Below are 19231 nucleotides of genomic sequence, written 5' to 3' on the forward strand. Positions count from 1 at the left end.
GGGACAGTGACATCATCACTTGGCCTCTCTCCTCTCCCATCTCAAAACCTCAAGATTGCTTTGGAAACAAAGACTTTGAACTGGGGAGATTGGTCCCAGGCTGAAGGGGAATTCAATCTGTGTATTAAGAACTGTGATCTGCTGCTAACATCTATTAGGATGAGAAATTGTTTGATTCAAATCTTGCTTAGTCTGTAGAATTTAGATTGTGAATTTATTTTTATTTCTTATATAACCAACTTTGATCTTTATGCCTGCTACTTATAATCACTTAAAACCTATCTTTCTGTAGTTAATAAATCTGTTTTATATTTTATCTAAAACAGTGTGGTTTTGGTTGAAATGCTTGGGGAATCTCAGCTCAGCTTAACAAGGGCTGTTGCATAGCCACTACCCTTTGTTGAAGTGGCAAACTAATTAATGGCCTTGCACTGTCCAAGGGAGTCTTGAGCAGTGTAAGATGTCATATTTGTAGGGTGCAATGTTGGGGATCGGGGTGATTGCTGGTGCCTCTCTCTGTATAATTCATGAGTGGCAATTTAGCTGGGTGTGGGTCTCCACATGCTGATGGCTGAGTGATTACAGCACCTCAAGGGTAGGATTACCATTCGTCCGGATTCCCCTGGACATGTCCAGCTTTTTGAGCTAAAAATAGAGTCCGAGGGGAATTTGTAAATGTCCGGATTTCACCCCCCCCCCCATGCAGAGTGCACGCGGCTAACAGGGCAGCCAGCCAGATGGTGCCACTTACATGGGTCTCTGACAGCCAGAGAGAGCTCCTCCTCCTCTCCCCTGCAGCAGAGATCCCTCCCTCCCTCCCTGCATTCGCAGATCGCCTCCGGCAGTCTGGAGCTCCTCCCCCGCTCCCCAGCGTGCCAGGACGAACGGCTCAGGCCGTTCCTGAGCAAGTCAACAACAAGGGAGCCAGGGGGTCGGAGAAGGGGCAGGGAGGTCCTGGAGGGGGCAGTCAAGAGACGGGGGGGTCAGGAGTTCGGGGGGGCCTTTCTGGGGGTGGGGGGTGTGGATAAGGTTTTGGGCAGTCAGGGTACAGGTAGGGGTAGGGTGCTGGGGGGCATTTGGGGGTGTCTTAGGAGGGGGCAGTTAGGGGACAAGGAACAGGGAGGCTTAGGTAGGGAGTGGGGTTCTGGAGGGCAGTTAGGAGCAGGGGTCCCAGGAGGGGGCAGTCAGGGGACAAGGAGCGGGGGGGTGTTTGGGAGTTCTGGGGGGGGCTGTCAGGTGGCAGGGGTGGGGAGAGGGATCGGAGCAGTCAGGGTACAGGGAGCAGAGGGTTTAGATGGGTCGGGAGTTCTGGGGGGGGGGCTGTCAGGGGGTGGAGAGTGGTTGGATGGGGCGTGGGAGTCCCAGGGGTCTGTCTGGGGGTGGGGGTGTGGATAAGGGTTGGGGCAGTCAGGGTACAGGTAGGGGGTAGAGTCCTAGGGGGCCAGTTAGGATGGGGGGAGGGTCTCAGGAGGGGGCAGTTAGGGGACAAGAGGCAGGGAGGCTTAGGTAGGGGGTGGAGTCCTGGGGGGCAGTTAGGTGCAGGGGTCCCAGGAGGGGGCAGTCAGGGGACAAGGAGCAGGGGGAGGGTTGGGGGCTCTGAGGGGGGGAGTGGGAGGGGCAGGGGCGGGGCTAGGGCAGGATGGGGCGGGGCTAGGGCGGGGCTCCTCCCGTCCTCTTTTTTGCTTGCTGAAATATGGTAACCCTACTCAAGAGGTGCTGTTTGTCACTGGCATAGCTTTGTGAGACACAACCCAGGCTGGAGAGTTAAGGGGCAGAGCAGTCCCACAGTTTCAGGTTGTACCCTGGGGGTCCCATCATACCTTGCACTGAGCCAAAGACTCACATTGAAATTATTTGAAACCTCCGGTATTTTTCATAGGGCTTTTATTCCAGATAAATATGTAGAGCTAGTAGACAATTTGCTGAATCTTTTTTCCATGGAAAATTAGGTTTTCAACTAAATTAAAATGTTAATAGAAAGTGCCCTTCCTTGAACACTTTTTTTTTTTTTTAATCAGAAAACCAAAAACTACCAAAAATCAAAATATTTTTTTCAACAAAAAAGCAAAAGTTTCCATTAAAATTTTTGGTAATTATTTTTTGTTTGCAATAGGGTTGTCGATTAATCACAGTTAACTCACATGATTAACTAAAGAAAATTAATCCCAATTTAAAAAATTAATTGTGATTAATTGCACTATTAAACAATAGAATACCAATTGAAATTTATTAAATATTTTTTGATGTTTTTTCTACATTTTAAAATATCTTGATTTCTATTACAATACAGAATACAAAGTGTACAGTGCTCACTTTATATTATTATTATTTTTATTACAAATATTTGCACTGTAAAAATGATAAAAGAAATAGTATTTTTCAATCACCTCATACAAGTACCATAGTGTAATCTCTTTATCGTGAAAGTGTAACTTACAAATGTAGAAAAAAAATTTGTTATATAACTGCAGTCAAAAACAAAACAATGTAAAACTTTAGTGCCTACAAGTCCGCTCAGTCCTACTTCTTGTTCAGCCAATCGCTTAGACAAACAAGTTTGTTTACATTTACGGGAGATACTGCTGCCTGCTTCTTATTTACAATTTCACCTGAAAGTGAGAACAGGCGTTCACATGGCACTTTTGTAGCCGGCATTGCAAGGTATTTACATGCCAGATATGCTAAACATTCGTATGCCCCTTCATGCTTCAGCCACCATTCCAGAGGACATGCTTCCATGCTGATGATGCTCGTTAAAAAAAAAATAGTTAATTAAATTTGTGACTGAACTCCTTGGGGGAGAATCGCATGTCTCCTGTTCTGTTTTACCCGCATCCTGCCATATATTTCATGTTATCATAGTCTCAGATGATGACCCAGCACATGTTCATTTTAAGAACACTTACACAGCAGATTTGACAAAACACAAAGAAGGTACCAATGTGAGATTTCTAAAAATACCTACAGCATTCAACGCAAGGTTTAAGAATCTGAAGTCCCATCCAAAATCTGAGAGAGAGAAGGTGTGGAGCATGCTTTCAGAGGTCTCAAAAGAGCAACACTCTGATGCAGAAATTACAGAACACAAACCACCAAAAAAGAAAATCAACCTTCTGCTGGTGGCATCTGACTCAGATGATGAAAATGAACATGCGTTGGTCTGCTCTGCTTTGGATCATTATCGAGCAGAACCTGTCATCAACATGGATGCATGCCCTCTGGAATGGTGGTTGAAACATGAAGGAACACATGAATCTTTAGCGCTTTTGGAACTTAAATATCTCGCAATGCTAGCTACAACAGTGCCATGCAAACGCCTGTTCTCACTTTCAGGTGACATTCTAAACAAGAAGTGGGCGGCATTATCTTCTGCAAATTGTAACTACATTTATTTGTCTGAATGACTGGCTGAAGTAGGACTGAGTGGACTTGTAGGCTCTAAAGTTTTATATTGTTTTATTTTTGAATGGAGTTATTTTTTGTACATAATTCTACACTTGTAAGTGCAACTTTCATGATAAAGAGATTGCACTACAGTACTTCTATTAGGTGAATTGAAAAATACTATTTATTTTGTTTTTTACAGTGCAAATATTTGTAATCAAAAATAAATATAAAGTGAGCACTGTACACTTTGTATTCTGTTTTAATTGAAATCAATATATTTGAAAATGTAGAAAACACCCAAAAATATATAAATAAATGGTATTCTATTATTGTTTATCAGCACACTTAATCACGATTAATATTTTTAATCATGCAATTAATCACGATTAATTTTTTTAATTGCTTGACAGCACTAGTTTTCATCAATCTTCTGCAGGGAAAAAAAAGTTCCCAAAAGTTCTATAAGTAAATCCTGGGGGGTTAAATTCCTTCTCTACCTGGAAAGACAGAATTGCATCCATTTTGTTTCTTATAGTGTACTATTCTGTACTTGTAAAATAAACAATCTAATGTTAATATGTTTTACTTGGATCATTTAAGTCGTGGTCAGAACTGGCCTTGAACTGATGGCAGAAAAGCTGGAGGAAGGAAGTGGGAGGGAAGCAGGAATTCTGAAACTGAAATGGAATGTCTATTCCTCCGCATTCTTAGATACCAACTGCTCTTTAGGCCTTCATCATACTGTCTGCTTGATTGACTTCTATCTTTGCTGTTCTTTGTGGGCATCAGATCCCACACAGTGGCCTGAGCAGGTCTGTCTAGACTGCTATTTTTAGCCCCATTGTGCGAGCCCAAGTCAGTTGACCTGGACTCTGAGACTCATTGCTGCAGGGTTTTGTTTGTTTTGCAGCATACATGTACCCTTTGCTTTCTGAGAAGAAACTAAGATGGAAAATATACTAACTAATATGAAATTTAAACATGGGTGAATACATTACATGCCACACTACTTAGTGACAGATGATTATATACTGGAATGATAGCAGATTATACAAAAACCTGTGTGCCTAACTTTCAAGTGGTGTTCAGTCCCATAGACTGAATTTTCTCTATTTTGAAAGCACAGTGTGAGTTTCATCCAGCTTCACAAACATTTTTAGTCTTTATTATTTTAATCAGAAATCATACAGTTAATGAAAGTTGCATTCATGTGGGAATGTGGGTTGGTCAAAAAAGTGAGCACACTATTGATAATCTTTACCATAGGCGCTGACTCTGTGGGTACTCCGGGGCTGGAGCACCCATGGGGAAAAAATGGCTCCTCCCACCAGTGCTTTCCATTCACCGGCGGGCCCCACCGATCAGCACCTCCCCCTTCCTCCCAGTGCCTGCTGCCTGCCGCGGATCAACTGTTTCACGGCATCAGGACGTGCTGGGGGGGAGAGGAAGTAGTGAGGGCGCAGCATGTTTGGGGGAGAGGGCAAAACTGGGTGGGGAAGAGGGGGGGAGGGAAGAGCTGTGGAAGAGGTGGGGTGGGGACGGGGTGGGAAGAAGCAGGGCATTGGGGGAAGGGGTGGAGTGGGGGTGGGGCCTGGGCAGAGCCCGGGGGGCACCCCCCGGCAGATTAGAAACTTGGTACCTATGATCTTTACTATCAAATAACAGATATAGAAATCTGAGTTCCCCCACCACCTCCTCCTTTCCCCTCCTGGTCCCCCTGCTGCTGCCTTATAAGTAGCTCACTGTTGAATCGCAAAATGGTGACATCAGCTATAGGGAGGGTTTCAACATGTGACATTGGCCATGAATCCCTCCCTGATCTGTCTGTTGCATACTACAGTCAGGTTTGTTGAAATGAGTCTGGCAAGGGTACAGTCCAAGACCTACCTCTGTATCTGGGGTCCAGATCTGCTGATTCAGCAAGCAGATGCCCAACTTTAAGAATACGAGTATTCTCATTGGCTTCAATGGGATATTCACTTGTTTAAATTTAACCCTGTGTTCAAGTACATTGCTAAATCAAAGCCCTAGAACACCACGACTCTATCCTCTTGTCCTTGTCCTGGAAAAGCTCTTCAGGGCTTCTCTTTTGGTGATCCTGCAGAGCACCCTCTTGTGTGTGTGAGGTTGATATGGAAAAGACAGGAGAAGCAAACACCTACTCTGCTCTCCCAAGGTTGAGGCTAGGAGCCTTTTTTTTTTTATGGGTGGCCATGTGCAATGCCTCTCAGAATTTGACTATAACCCCCTTTCCTTCCCAGGTTACTTGGGAGGAGGCAACTCTCGCCTGTTGTCTGGGCACCTTAGGTCATTAAGGATAATGGAGATCCTGGTGGTCCCAGCTGAGATAGGCAATTAGGTAGGAATCCTCTAGTTACCCCTCTGCAGTAGGACTCTTACTCCTATAAATATTTATAATTGGTGGTGCCCCTGGGGAGGCACTGTATATACATGTTGGTGTACCTGGGTTGCCTGTTGGTGTATCTTGGTTGCCTGTTGGTGTACCTTGGTTGCCTCCAGGAACAAAAATATAAATAATGGATCTTATGCAGGCAATAAACACACAAAATAAAACCAATACAATTTTACTTAAATTATCCTAAAAACATACAATAAAAAATGTAACAAGTTAATATAGATTTCTATTATGTATATACCCAGTAGGTGGCACTGCAATAGCTCAGCTAATGGCTGGAGCTTTCAACAGCAAGTTGCAACAAAAACCTAACCCAGTGGTTCTCCACTAGGGGTACGCATTCCTTGGGGGTACACAGAGGTCTTCCAGGGGTATATCAACTCACGTAGATATTTGCCTAGTTTTACAACTGGCTACATAAAAAGCAGTAGCGAAGTCAGTAAAAACTAACATTTCACACAGACAATAACTTGTTTATACTGCTCTATATCCTATACACTGAAATGTTAAGTACAATATTTATATTCCAACTGATTTATTTTATAATTCTATGATAAAAATGAGAAAGTAAGGAATTTTTCAGTAATGGAGTGCTGTGATACTTTTGTATTTTTATGTCTAATTTTGTAAGCAACAAGTTTTAAAGTGAAGTGAATCTTGGGGTACGCTACACAAATCAGACTCCTTAAAGGGGTACAGTAGTCTGGAAAAGTTGAGAGTCACTGATCCTCGTGGCATTATACACAGATTCACCTCAGCCCTGAGTGCTCACTGTCCCTTAAGCTTATAGTCCTGGGCCCGCTCTTGCCTTGGGCTAAGCAGGAGTTCAGGCCAAAGGAAAGCACTCTGTAAATATGGCAAAGGCAGTCCAGGTGAAACAAGGAGTGAGGCAATTTTGTACCGTGACCAGCTTAGGTTGCACAGTACAACCGGCAGTAACAGTTGTTACATTAGAGAGCTACAGCCCAAGGGTAACTCACCCTTTCCTCATCTGTCTGTAAGCCAAAGTCAGACCTGCTGCACAACTGACAACTGACAGCCTCCAGCGTCCACTCTCAATGACTAGCTGTGGAGAAGGCATCTATGAGCTAGGGATCCGTACTAACAAGTCATCAGATGTAGTGTAGTCTTAACCCTGGTCACGTGTCTTCAGCCTCGGCAACTCAACAACAGGGCTCTGTCACAGCTTCTCCTCGGCCTAGACTCAAAGGGGAGCAGCAGCTCTCTGTTCCAGCTCCCAGCCCACAAGATGGAGGCCGCCGACCCTCTGCAGCAGTCTCTGACACAGGAAGCTCAGTCCAGTCCCAGAGGGCACCACAACTGCATCATAGGCCTTGCAGTCCTTCAAAGCCAGCATACACTACGCAGAGATCTATCTACTCAGCATACCTCTGAAATAGAGTGGCCACTCACATGTTCCTAGAATACCGGACACTCCGGCACATCTGGGAACAGCACGGACCTGCCCCTGCCTGCGTAACCCTGCCACTACATGCGAGATCAGACCATACAAGGGACGCCATTTCCAACAGTGGGCTTCCCTACCCCACCCGCCTGACCTTGCATGCAGTGTGTGTATGAGTTCATGCTGGTGGGGACAGAGCAGCACGCTATTCAAAATGGCATCCCCTGTCTGATACTGGACAAAACCACATCCAGTTTTGGCCCAGTACTGGATGGGGGACAGACCACTCAAAAAGAGATAAAACCGAGCAAGTGGTCTCCCTACTCTGTAAGGATCCAGAGGGACTTCAAACAGGTGTGCCATTGTTTTCAGTGGTTACATCTTAAATTATCTTTTCCCAGTCTTTTCACAGATCTTGCTCCAAAACTGTAATTATTCATTTATTTTTGGTTATATCTTGAAGTCTAAATCAAGATAAATATGACTCCTGCAAAGGGATGGGACTTTCCATGCAATGGGTCATCAGAGTTTGTTTTGTTATTTCATATTGTTTTGTTGTTGAAACTTCTGATGTTGAAATGGCAGTTTTATTTGGTTCTTTTTCTAAAATAACTGGCTCATGGATCTAGGTGGAAACCTACAATCATTCTTTCACCACACACTTTTTATAACTATACCCTCCATTTTAACCCAATGATGGGATTAAGGGTTTTTTTAACAGAAAATACAGAGCCAAATTGTGCCCTTAATTACATCCCTATGATAATTCCCTTCCTTCAGCCCCTGTGGAAAGGCTTCCTTTTTATCATTCTCTGCTTTCACAAACTTTCAAAAATGATCACCTTCTGAAATAAAAAATTGTCTCCAATACATTCCAATCTTCCCTCTCCCCTACTACTGGAGAGACAAGGACCTCTTCCTGCTGCGCTCCCACCAGAGAGACTGGGACTGACCCCCCTCTGCTCCTACTGGAGAGATTGGGACCAGCCAGGACCTCTCCCAACTTCCTCCCCAACAGAAACACCAGCCAGGACTTCCTCCCCCCTCTCCTCCATGGCCTGGGGACCTCTTATTGCCAACTGGCAGAGGGCAGGGGGTAGGGTGACCAGATGTCCCGATTTTATAGGGACAGTCCCGATATTTGAGGCTTTTTCCTATATAGAAGCCTATTACCACCCACCCCCTGTCCTGATTTTTCACACTTGCTGTCTGGTCACCCTAGCAAGGGGTGTGTATAAAGTTTTACAGGGATCCACTGGACCAATTATAAGCATAATAATTCCCTAAATGGTGGCATGTGAGGAAGCTACTGAGAGCCAGTAACACAGTGGTCATCATAACCATTCTAAAATGCATGTAAAGAGAACATTTAAGAAGTTATGTACTGTGATGGGGTGAACTAGGCCCTGAGGCCTCCTGCTGGAGGCTCTGTCACACCCTGCCCCAGAAAAGGTCAGTAGAGAGGTTCTCCAAACTTACAGCAGCTGTGTGGGAAGCAGCCAGGCAGGACCCAGCAGGCTAGTATAAGAAGAGCTGCAGGGCCAAAGTGAGTTCAGTTCCTTGCTGGAGCTGGAGGAGAATGGATGGTACCCCAGGCTGGCAGCTGGGACGCTACCCAGGCAAGACCCGGAGCAGGGACAACTTGAGAGAGGCATTACAGAAGGCACTGAGAGAGGCCCCTTTTGGACTTGTACCCCGGAAGCGGTTTGCTTTGTTTTTGTTTCACATACAGACTGTGTGTGTCTTGACCGGAGGACTGAGTCAGCAAAGAACCACCACAAACAGGTAGAGAGAGAGTGCAGGCACATGCACTCAGCCAGGGGGTGCTCGCGAGAGGCAAGTGCATCCCATAACATGTACCTATACTGGAAATTATGTTCTTATGGCAGATAGCCAGAAGGTGACATGTTCCTTTCAGGCTGGGGGTAACAGATGCTAATCTCCCATTTGGGTCATTGTGTATTGTGTGTTTCCATGGAGGCCTATTTGCATACGGAGCCAGATGCTGATTAAGAGATTGCAAAATCCACAAGAAAGGAGTATTCATGAAAAACAACCAGCAGGGGGGCATCCTGTTTATGAATAAGGACAATGGATTGTTCTGATATATCTGGGGATGCAGACAAGTGTTCTGGATCTTCCATCGAGGACATAAGAGCGGACAGCCTGACTTGTCTCATGAACAGAGATCATAGTCAAGCCTCTCTGTAAAACACTGGAAGAACTTTGGGTGAACATTACTCTATAAGACAGGAAAGTATCTAGTTAAGTCTAGATTTCAGAATGCGTGTTATGATTTTATATGTAACCACTTGTTTCCAATACTTCTAGTTTACTATCACTTGAATCTCTGTTTTGTTAAATAAATTTTTACTTGTTCTCACTATAAACATATGTGAGTGCTGTATGTTATGCAGAGTGGTGAGCTTCTGTGGTAAGCGGGGGTGTACTGCTTCTTTGGAAGCAGCTACGTTGTGAATAGTGCGAGTGTCCAGTGAAACAGCATCTGGAGCTTTCACAGAAACACCAAATGTTGTGAGATTTGTGACAAAATCACCGGAGTTGTGAAGACCTGCAATTCTGGAACTCACTTTCCCTATGAACACGTACTTGCACCCTAATCCTGCAAATACATGCATGTGTGGTGTAAGTTAAGCATATGGGCAGTTCCATTGATTTCAATGGGACCACTCATGTGCTTAAGTGTTTGTAGTTTGTAGAGCCTCGGTGCATGATGCCTGGCTTAGCTGATAGTCAAGCTTTTACATGAAGGGGTTCCTAGTGACAGGTGGATTTATGGATGTCTCCTCATCTGCTATTGTTTCACTTCAATTGTATATATATTTTTAAATGGCATAACTGCAATGCAATGTAAAAGAAAGATAAATGAATGCCAGAGAAAAATGAGTAAAACATCACAAAATTTACATACATAGGTTCTTTATACATTTCTATTTATACAAATAATGTCTTTTTTTTTTTTTTTTTTGGCTTTTTATTTATTTATTTATTTATTTTGGTCAAGTCTGACTAATTTATCTATGGCATAAAATAGTGTGTGTGTTTGAGCAAGAGAACTGTCTGGAGGACCAGATGAATTGTTTAAAGGCAAACAGTCCCAACAGCATCTTTAATATATACGAATTGCAGCATATCAATTTTCTGAACCTTATAATGACAGTGGATTGCGGCACATGGCCCTGTTCAAGAGGAAACCCTGTGTTCTGCAGCTCCACCTAGTGGGAAGGAAATAGGTTGTGCTAGTGCTGTGCGGCAGGAAGGAGTCTGGAGCTGGCTGGCAGGTAGAACAGGCCCTTGTTGGGTTGCTGCTGTACAAAGCCAGAGACCTCCCTGAATTCCAGAGACTGTGGGAAGGACGAGCTGGGTCTGACAGGCAGAAGAACTTGGCCTCTGGAGGAAGAAACCTCCACAGAGAGACACAGTGAACATTGTGGTTGGTGGGTGCAAGAACCTGGCTCCTCTGCCACAGACTCTGTATCTCTCAAAACATATTGTGTTATCTCTTAGGACCATTTTGGGGGCACCATACTCATTCCCACTAACATCAGTGTAACTATAATTAATTTGGTGGTAACTGGGGCTGGTTGATTAAAATGCAGCTCTTTGGGAGGCAATAGCCTTTGTGCTGTTAGGCAACATCACAGAGATCCATGTTTATCTTTTCATCAAACTCGTCTTCTTTGTTGGAACTTTTACTGGAGCCAAATGTTTACAATCTCTGCACACAATGTGTGCTTGGCAGCAAAGCGAATAGCCCCATAATAGAGCAACAAAGTCTTCAAAATGATCTTGCTCTGTTTCACACTTAGGCTGCGATCCTGCCTTCGTTGCCCAGCCCACTGGCTCCAGTATCTGATTTGAGTGTGGAAGGCAAGGATTATGGCCTCACTAAGCATGTTCATTTATTTCATGTTATAATTATTTTTTAAGTTCTAAGGAATATGAATTTGTGGTGTACAATATGCTGGAATAACACTGTAGCTAACTGTACAGCACTATTAGTAAGTCCAGCAAAAAAATGGAGATAGAACAGCTCAAACCAAGGTCTTAAAGCATTATTGTATTTTGCAAATATTTGTCAGTGCTTGTACTGCCTGCTTATCTTCCTGCAGGAATCTAGTCTTTGACCTCTTTTAATTAAAAAAACACAAAAAACAAAACCAAAAAACCTTAAAATTTATCTTAATCAGTTTCAGTTCCTCAACATCTCTATCTTGTCCAGGTTCTCTTATCACCAAGACCACTACCTGTAAAACAGAATTAATGCTAGTCTTAGCTGTCCTGACATGCACAACCCATTGATGTCACAGGACGTTAACAGGAGTTTGAGACTGATGGATGAAAAGTGTTATTCAAGTGCAAATTAGTTTTCACAAATGTGACACTAAACTGGTACTATCATACAGCCTCTGAGATCAATGGTCAGAGATGACAGCCATGCAGACAAGCCAAATATACACCACTTGCTTGAGAGTAAAAATTTCAGTAATTCCCCTTCTCCCTATTGAATAATTCTCTCATCTACCTGGTGTATTTCTCCTTCCACCCCCTAATCCATATCCTGTATCATGTTACAAAAGGAATGACACCACCTAGGAACTTGCATCCTGGTTAATACTTAATCAGCTTTTGTCATTATTTTCCTAAGTTAACAATGAACGAGTGGCTTGTCTGAATGAGGTAGCAAAACAGCAGATGGAAAGCTTGAAAGGTTCGGCTTGATAAAGTCCATCAGTATTGATGGCTGCACTGTTTGACCCTTATAAATCACCCTCCAAATGTTATTAACCAAGTGAGTTCTGTCCTGCCACCTGGCAAGGTTTTAGTTATCCAGTTTTGTGAGAAATAACAGAGTGCTCCAAGCCCGTCATTTTGCTTACCTGCAAAAATTATTGTTGTTAATTATTATTTGTGGTAATTGTGGTAGTGCCTAGGAGCCCCTGTCATGGACCAGCACCCCATTGTTCTAGGTGCTGTACAAACACAGAACTGAGTTTGAAGGTTAAGGGTCTCGATAAATATATTTTTCAATTTTTTCAGTACTGAACATAAGCTGAGCCACAGTAAAGATTCTAGAGCTAATTTGGATCTCCGATCTGTGCTGTGGATCCTAAGAATATAGTTGGCTACAGAGCAAATTGCATTACTGATTAGAGCTGTGATTTTACTGGTTAAGTCAGTGTGTTTGCATCACCACTCCACAGCTTGTAGGGGGAGGATAACTTCCCCTCCCATCCCTAGAGAGGTATGCAGCACTCCACAGCTTGTAGGGGGAGGATAACTTCCCCTCCCGTCCCTAGAGAGGTATGCAGCACAAAGCCTACTACTTGGGCTAGGTGCTGGGTCCCTGGATTTGGGGTCTGATGGCAAGAATTCAGCAGCAGCATTTCCACCAGAATGGGGTTGGCAGCTGTGAGCTTGGCAGAAGAAGGGATTTTTAAGGAGGGTCTTGAAAGAAGAGAGGGAGGCTACCAGAATCATGGGGGTATATAGTAATGCATGGCTCTGAGAACTAAGGGCCTAGCTTGGCTTTTGAGTTTTCAAAAAAAAACAGCCAAACTATTTAAAAAAAAATCAAATCAAATAAATGAAACTAATCAGCAAAATAATAACAAAAATACTAGTGCTACAGATAGTGAGTGGAACATTGCAAATCCCCAATGGAAAATCAGGGATCCCTTTCTTTCAACCTTTTCAGGACAGGTATAGGGTCAGTTTTCTATCTAATACTGTATTTTGGGGGAAGGGTTGTATCCTGCCAGGCAAGGGGTGGACTCATTCTAATAAGCCATTCCCAGCTCTAGCTACTATGGAGCATTATGATCATTATAAAATTTCATACTATTAGAGATCCACTGAGTTTGCAGCAGCTACATAAAACCATGATTTTGAAGACAAATTCTTACCGGACTTGTGAGCCTTAAAAATATTAAGAGGTGCTCTTAGAGACTCTGCACGCTGGGTAAACTGTTTGTTTTCATTGACTCTGTAAATCCAGAGTAACTCTATTGACTTCACTGGAATTCCTCTAGATTCACACTGATGTAACTGAGATTAGAACCTCCCCTACTAACTAATGATGCAAAGCAACTACATTTACTCTGTGCAAGAAGTGTAGGGCCAAACACAGCTCTGGTACAAGCAGATGTGGCTCTGACATCAGTCAACTTGTTTCTACTTATATCTACTTCACTGGAATTCCTCTAGATTCACACTGATGTAACTGAGATTAGAACCTCCCCCACTAACTAATGATGCAAAGCAACTACATTTACTCTGTGCAAGAAGTGTAGGGCCAAACACAGCTCTGGTACAAGCAGATGTGGCTCTGACATCAGTCAACTTGTTTCTACTTATATCAGGGTAGAATTTGTCCTGTGAAGTTTGAATTGTTGAAAAAATAACCTGTCATCTAAAAGAAAAATACTATTTCTAAACTTTGTGTCATTCTGTTGTGCCTACTTTATTATTCTTATATTGAGAGAGTGGATATAAATATTAATGTGTATGCTCCATATAGTGAAGAGCACTGTGATGAGTGCAGTATAAATATCTAAACAGATTAGATTAGATGTAAACATATGCTGGAAAGTCCTTGCTTTGTTTCCACAAGTTAGAAGTAACAGCAGCATCTAGAGCTGTAGAAGCAATAGTTAAAAGCTGTGTTGCTGCCACAGAACATTTTCTTTGGACGGCTCTATGCACAAACTGGTGCACTGCCATTTAAACAACAGAGCTAGGGCAATGGGAAGAGCGCCACCAAAATTACATATTAAAAAGAAGGGAAGGCTGAGATAACTACCATATTCTTACTGTGTAGGCCATTTAAAAAAAATAACATATAATAACTCCTGCCTTATTGCAATGTTAACGTTCCAGATATAGTCTCTTCTGGGAAGATTGGTATTACATAGAACCAACCCACATGAGGATTTCCTGCATTTAAGTAACATAAATTACAGGAGCCCAGCTCACTGGAGACTCTGCTCGTCTCACTCCCTGGTTAGCACAAATGTCAAATATTTAGTGTACACTTACAGCCCAGTCCTGCAAACCCTTCCTGAGATGAGTAATACCACTCACAGGTGCTGACTTTTATTTTTCCCAGTGGGTGCTCCACCCCTACTCCCCCTGAGGCCCTACCCTCGTTACGCCTCTTCCCACCGCTGCTAGGCCTCCTCCCGCCCGCGGCTCTCTGCTCTCCGCCCTCCCCCAGTGCCTCCCACCAGCCGCCAAACAGCTGATCAGTTGGCCCTGCCAAACAGCTGATCAGGTGGGTGCTGAGCATCCCCTATTTTTTTTCCATGGGTGCTTGAGCTCCGGAGCACCCATGGAGTCAGTGCCTATGATTCCACTGACTTCACTAGGACTTTACATGTGACATCTAACAGTTCCTAGGGCCCCATCCCTGGAACTGTTAGATCACAATGGTGACTCTTAGAAACTTGCCAGTTGCCTTGGATAACTAAATAAGATTTGCATTTAGCTACCTTCAATCATAGAATCATAGAACTGAAAGGGACCTCGAGAGGTCATCTAATCCAGTCCCCTGCACTCAAGGCAAGACTAAGTATTATCTAGACCAGAGGTGGGAAAACTATGGCCCACGGGCCACATCCGGCTGTGGGACCGTCCTGCCCGGCCCTTGAGCTCCTGACCAGGGAGGCTAGCCCCCAGCCCCTCCCCTGCTGTCCCCCATCCCCCGCAGCCACGCAGCCGCACGGGCAGTGCTCTGGGCGGCGGAGCTGCGCACTCCTGCCGAGCAGAGCGGCAGCATATCTAGCTCCAGCCAGGTGGCGTGGCTGCCAGACATGCTGCTTTGAGCGGCATGGTAAGGGGAGGGGGTTGGGGGGTTGGATAAGGGGGCCGGGGTCCCGGGAGGCAGTCAGGTGACAGGGAGCAGGGGGTGGTTGGATGGGGTGGAGGTTTGGGGGAGGTGGTCAGGGGACAGGGAACAGAGGGTTTTGATAGGGGGTGGGGGTCCCAGGAGGGGGCGGTTAGGGGACAAGGAGCACAGGGGGTTGGATGGGTCAGAGGTTCTGAGGGGGGGAGTCAGGGGGCGGGAAGTGGGAGGGGGCGGATAGAGGGTGGGGGCCAGGCTGTTTGGAGAGGCACAGCCTTCCCTACCCAGCCCTCCATACAGTTTTGCAACCCCAATGTGGCCCTTGGGCCAAAAAGTTTGCCCACCCCTGATCTAGACCATCTCTGACAGATGTTTGTCCAACCTGCTCTTAAAAATCCCCAATGATGGAGATTCCACAACCTCCCTAGGCAATTTATTCCAGTGCTTAACCACTCTTGACAGTTAGGAAGTTTTTTCCTAATGTCCAACCTAAACCTTCCTTGCTGCAATTTAAGCCCATTGCTTCTTGTCCTATCCTCGGAGGTTAAGAAGAACAATTTTTTCTCCTTCCTCCTTGTAACAATCTTTTATGTACTTTAAATGTTCCAGGTATATCCAGGGCCGGCTCCAGGCACCAGCTTCTCAAGCAGGTGCTTGGGGCGGCCGCTCCGGAGGGGGGCGGCACGTCCAGGTATTCGGCGGCAATTCGGCGGACGGTCCCTCACTCCGCCTGGGAGCGAAGGACCTCCCGCCGAATTGCCGCCGCAGATCACAATTGCGGCTTTTTGTTTGTTTGGGTTTTTTTGTTTTGGCTGCTTGGGGCAGCCAAAACCCTGGAGCCGGCCCTGGGTATATCCTATTGTAAGTATAGGGAAACAATGAAGATTCTGACATAGCTGTATTTCCCTTAGGTCAAAATGGAGAGTTTTTCTGATATCACCACTGCAGATACACTTAACTCTGCAAAACTCTACATTTATCTGCAGGATTACTTTGCTTACTTCCATGATAGTTGAAAACAATCTCTTCACTCTCAGCTAAACTTCAAATTGAGAGGCACATCTAGCTGCCAAGCACTATGAATTCATGCAAAGTTGCACATGTGTTTTCAGGAATTCCTGGATATGCTTTATTGAACTAGATCAATACTTTGTCTCAAGTCACCCCTGCTCATGGAGACACTGACAAGAAGGGGCCAAAGGAGAATGAAAACTTCACAAGCTTGCTAGAATTTCTTGTACAGAATCCCCTCAAAAGGGAGGGAATTGGGAAAGTGAATCATAGTGGGGAGGAGATATGGTCTCCCAACCCTGTAAATCCCCGGGTCCTTGGAAGGGCACCCCCACCGTTGCTGAGGCAGACGCAATCTGCATGGATGGTGATTACGGCTACATTTATGTCACGGAGGTCATGGAAGTCACGGAGTCAATCCATGACTTCCAGAGACCTCTGTGACATTCTCTGCTTCAGCCCGAGGAGCTGCAGGACTCTGGAGCTGACAGCCAGTGGGGCCCTGGCAGGGTTCCAGCAACAGGCCTCAGGCGACTGCAGCAACAAGAAACAGGGAGCCCCCTGCAAAGTTATAGGACAGGTGACAGACTCCTGAGGGGGCCCTCTTCAGGGTTAGCGCAACAGGCAACAGCCTCGCGCGGGAGGAGGGGGACCCCTTGGGCGAGCAGCTGGGGTCTCCCATTTTCTCTTTGGGAAATATGGTTACCCTGCAGCTCCTAGCCGCTGTGGGCAGAGGGGGAACCCCACAGCTCCCAACCACCACGGTGGTGGGGGAAAACATGGAGCCGCAACAGCAAAAGTCACAGACAGGTTACGGCTTTCATGAATTTTTGTTTATTGCCCCGTGACCTGTCCATGACTTTTACTTAAAAATAACGATGACAAAATCTTAGCCTTAATGGTGATAACTGGGCTGATGCTGGTCTTACCCATTGGCAGCATGGCTCTTTTAGGTCACTGGCGGGGTCACCTATGGCAGCTCAGCAACAGTTGTAGAAGGTATCTGGTGGGAGTTAACAGTGAAAACTGACTATAACAATGGCATTCTAGGGTTTCACCTCTATTGTCTTTCAGTGACTCCCAGATCAAATTTTCTCAGCTTGCCATTCAGATTGCAGCTGGAATTTGCAGGACAGACAGGTAGAAAAACCACATAATTTTACTTGTAAAGTGAGAACACTCAGTATGAAGTTATTAGAAGGGGAAGGGTGGACCCCACAATGCCATTTTTACGGTCAATGCTCAGAGCAAAGCAGCGCTTTAAAACATGCATCAGGTTTGGGCTAAATTGGTAATGGGTAAAAGGGGAAGGCCAAAAAGGTCAAAATTATCAAACTTGGTCCCTGATCCTGGAATCTGATCCATACAGGTGGACCTCTGTGCCCATGGAACTGTGTGCAGATCAGATTGCAGGGCAGGGCTCTCAGTGCTGAGTTAGCCACCTAAATCCGTATTTTGGCATCAAAGTAAAGGGCCTGATTTTCAAAGGTGCTGAGCACTGCTTTTAATAGGAGCTGTGAGTGTTCAACACCTCTGAAAATCAGAGGTGCCAAACTATGGAGTTTGAAAATGTTGGCCTTACAGTCTTTGATCTCTAGCAAGAACTCCTATTGACATTAATGGAGTTGTGCAGGCAGACAAAGGCAGTACATACCCGTTAGTGATGAAGAATGATCTTGCAAGATGCAGCTCACATCAGTACTGGTGCCAGAATTAAAAAACTTTAGTTGTTACTGGAACAAATAGAAAAAAAGAACTCTCTCTAGCTAAAGTGTCTGAACATGCATGTTTATTGAATGGCACCTGCTCCCCCTGCTGGCCAGCTGAAAAACTATATTTTACAAAATCAGAATGTTTATAAACTTGCAGAAAAGTAATGATAGGGCAAATGTACTCCAGGAAACCAGCTTTCTCCTTTTGGGCCCTGAACAGCTACAGTAAAAGCAATTATATAAGTATTCACTAAACACCTTATGTTACCAATGATTGAGAGGAAGCAAAGGAGAGAAGGCAGGAAAGACGTTAATTTTAATCCAAGCCAACGGGACTTGTGACAGGATAATCAGCCCTTAAGGGTTGTAGGGCCTAGCCCATCGCATCGCATGGCCCTGTAAGGGTTTTGTTAGGCCTAATAGATATAGCTATATAAGGGCCTACCGGGGATATGGATCGACAGGAAGTGGTCCTGGGAATGAATGGTGCATAGGAGGCAAAGCTGTCACTGTATCTTTAAGGGCCTGGGGCAAGGAGCCTGGCAGGGAGACTGGGGCAAGGCTCCCCTCTCTCCAGCCAACTGGAGAGAACTGGGAGAAGGGGACCACCATAAAGGCTGCCTCCTCCCTTGTACCAGGTCAGACACCAGGAGACATCAGTAGGGAAAGGCTGGCCTGCTAAGCACCCTGAAGCCTCAGGGCTCATGAAGGAAAAGGGGCAGCTGAGGGAGAAGCTGGCAAAGGCACTACAGTTGCTTAACCCACAGCTCAGCTCCAGAGAGGTGAGTGAGCTCAGGGTTCCTGCTTAAAAAGGACCAGATAATCTGAGTGGCAGAACCCAGCTCCAGAGTGCAGGGGAGAACACTGTTTAAGGACTGAGGGACTAACTAATACAGTTCAGCTCCAGAGAGGAGATCTGAGAACTCCTGCGTAAAGAGGGACTGAAAAGGAGTAGCCCAGGGAAAGAACTGGGAAGGGATCCAGGAACAGAGACTGTTCACAGGCACAGGAAAGAAGCATCTCCTGCAGGAAAGAGCCAGAGAGTGCTAGTGGGACTGAGCCTGAGATGATGAATGTGACCTCTGTGCTATCACAGGATTACGTGTGGCATTAGATGCTATATAAGGATACCAGAATCTGTTCCATAACTGATAAAAGTATTGGAAAAATTCAAATGTACTAACATAACTTAGTCTAATTAAGACTAAGCAGGATTGTGAGGCACTCACAAGGACCTTACAAAGTCAGGCAATTAAGCTTGTTAGGGAAGAGATCTTCTGTTTGTACAGTGCCTACACAATGGGTTCTGGTCCATGACTGAGGCTCCTAAGTGCTACAAAATAATAATAGGGCCACACAATGGAAGGTGGATTTCATTATAGAACAGGAAAGGCAATGAACACCGAAGAGTGAATAAAATCTTAAACTGTATTGAG

The sequence above is a fragment of the Malaclemys terrapin genome, chromosome 2 (genome assembly GCF_027887155.1).
Source record: "Malaclemys terrapin pileata isolate rMalTer1 chromosome 2, rMalTer1.hap1, whole genome shotgun sequence".
NCBI lineage: Eukaryota > Metazoa > Chordata > Testudines > Emydidae > Malaclemys > Malaclemys terrapin.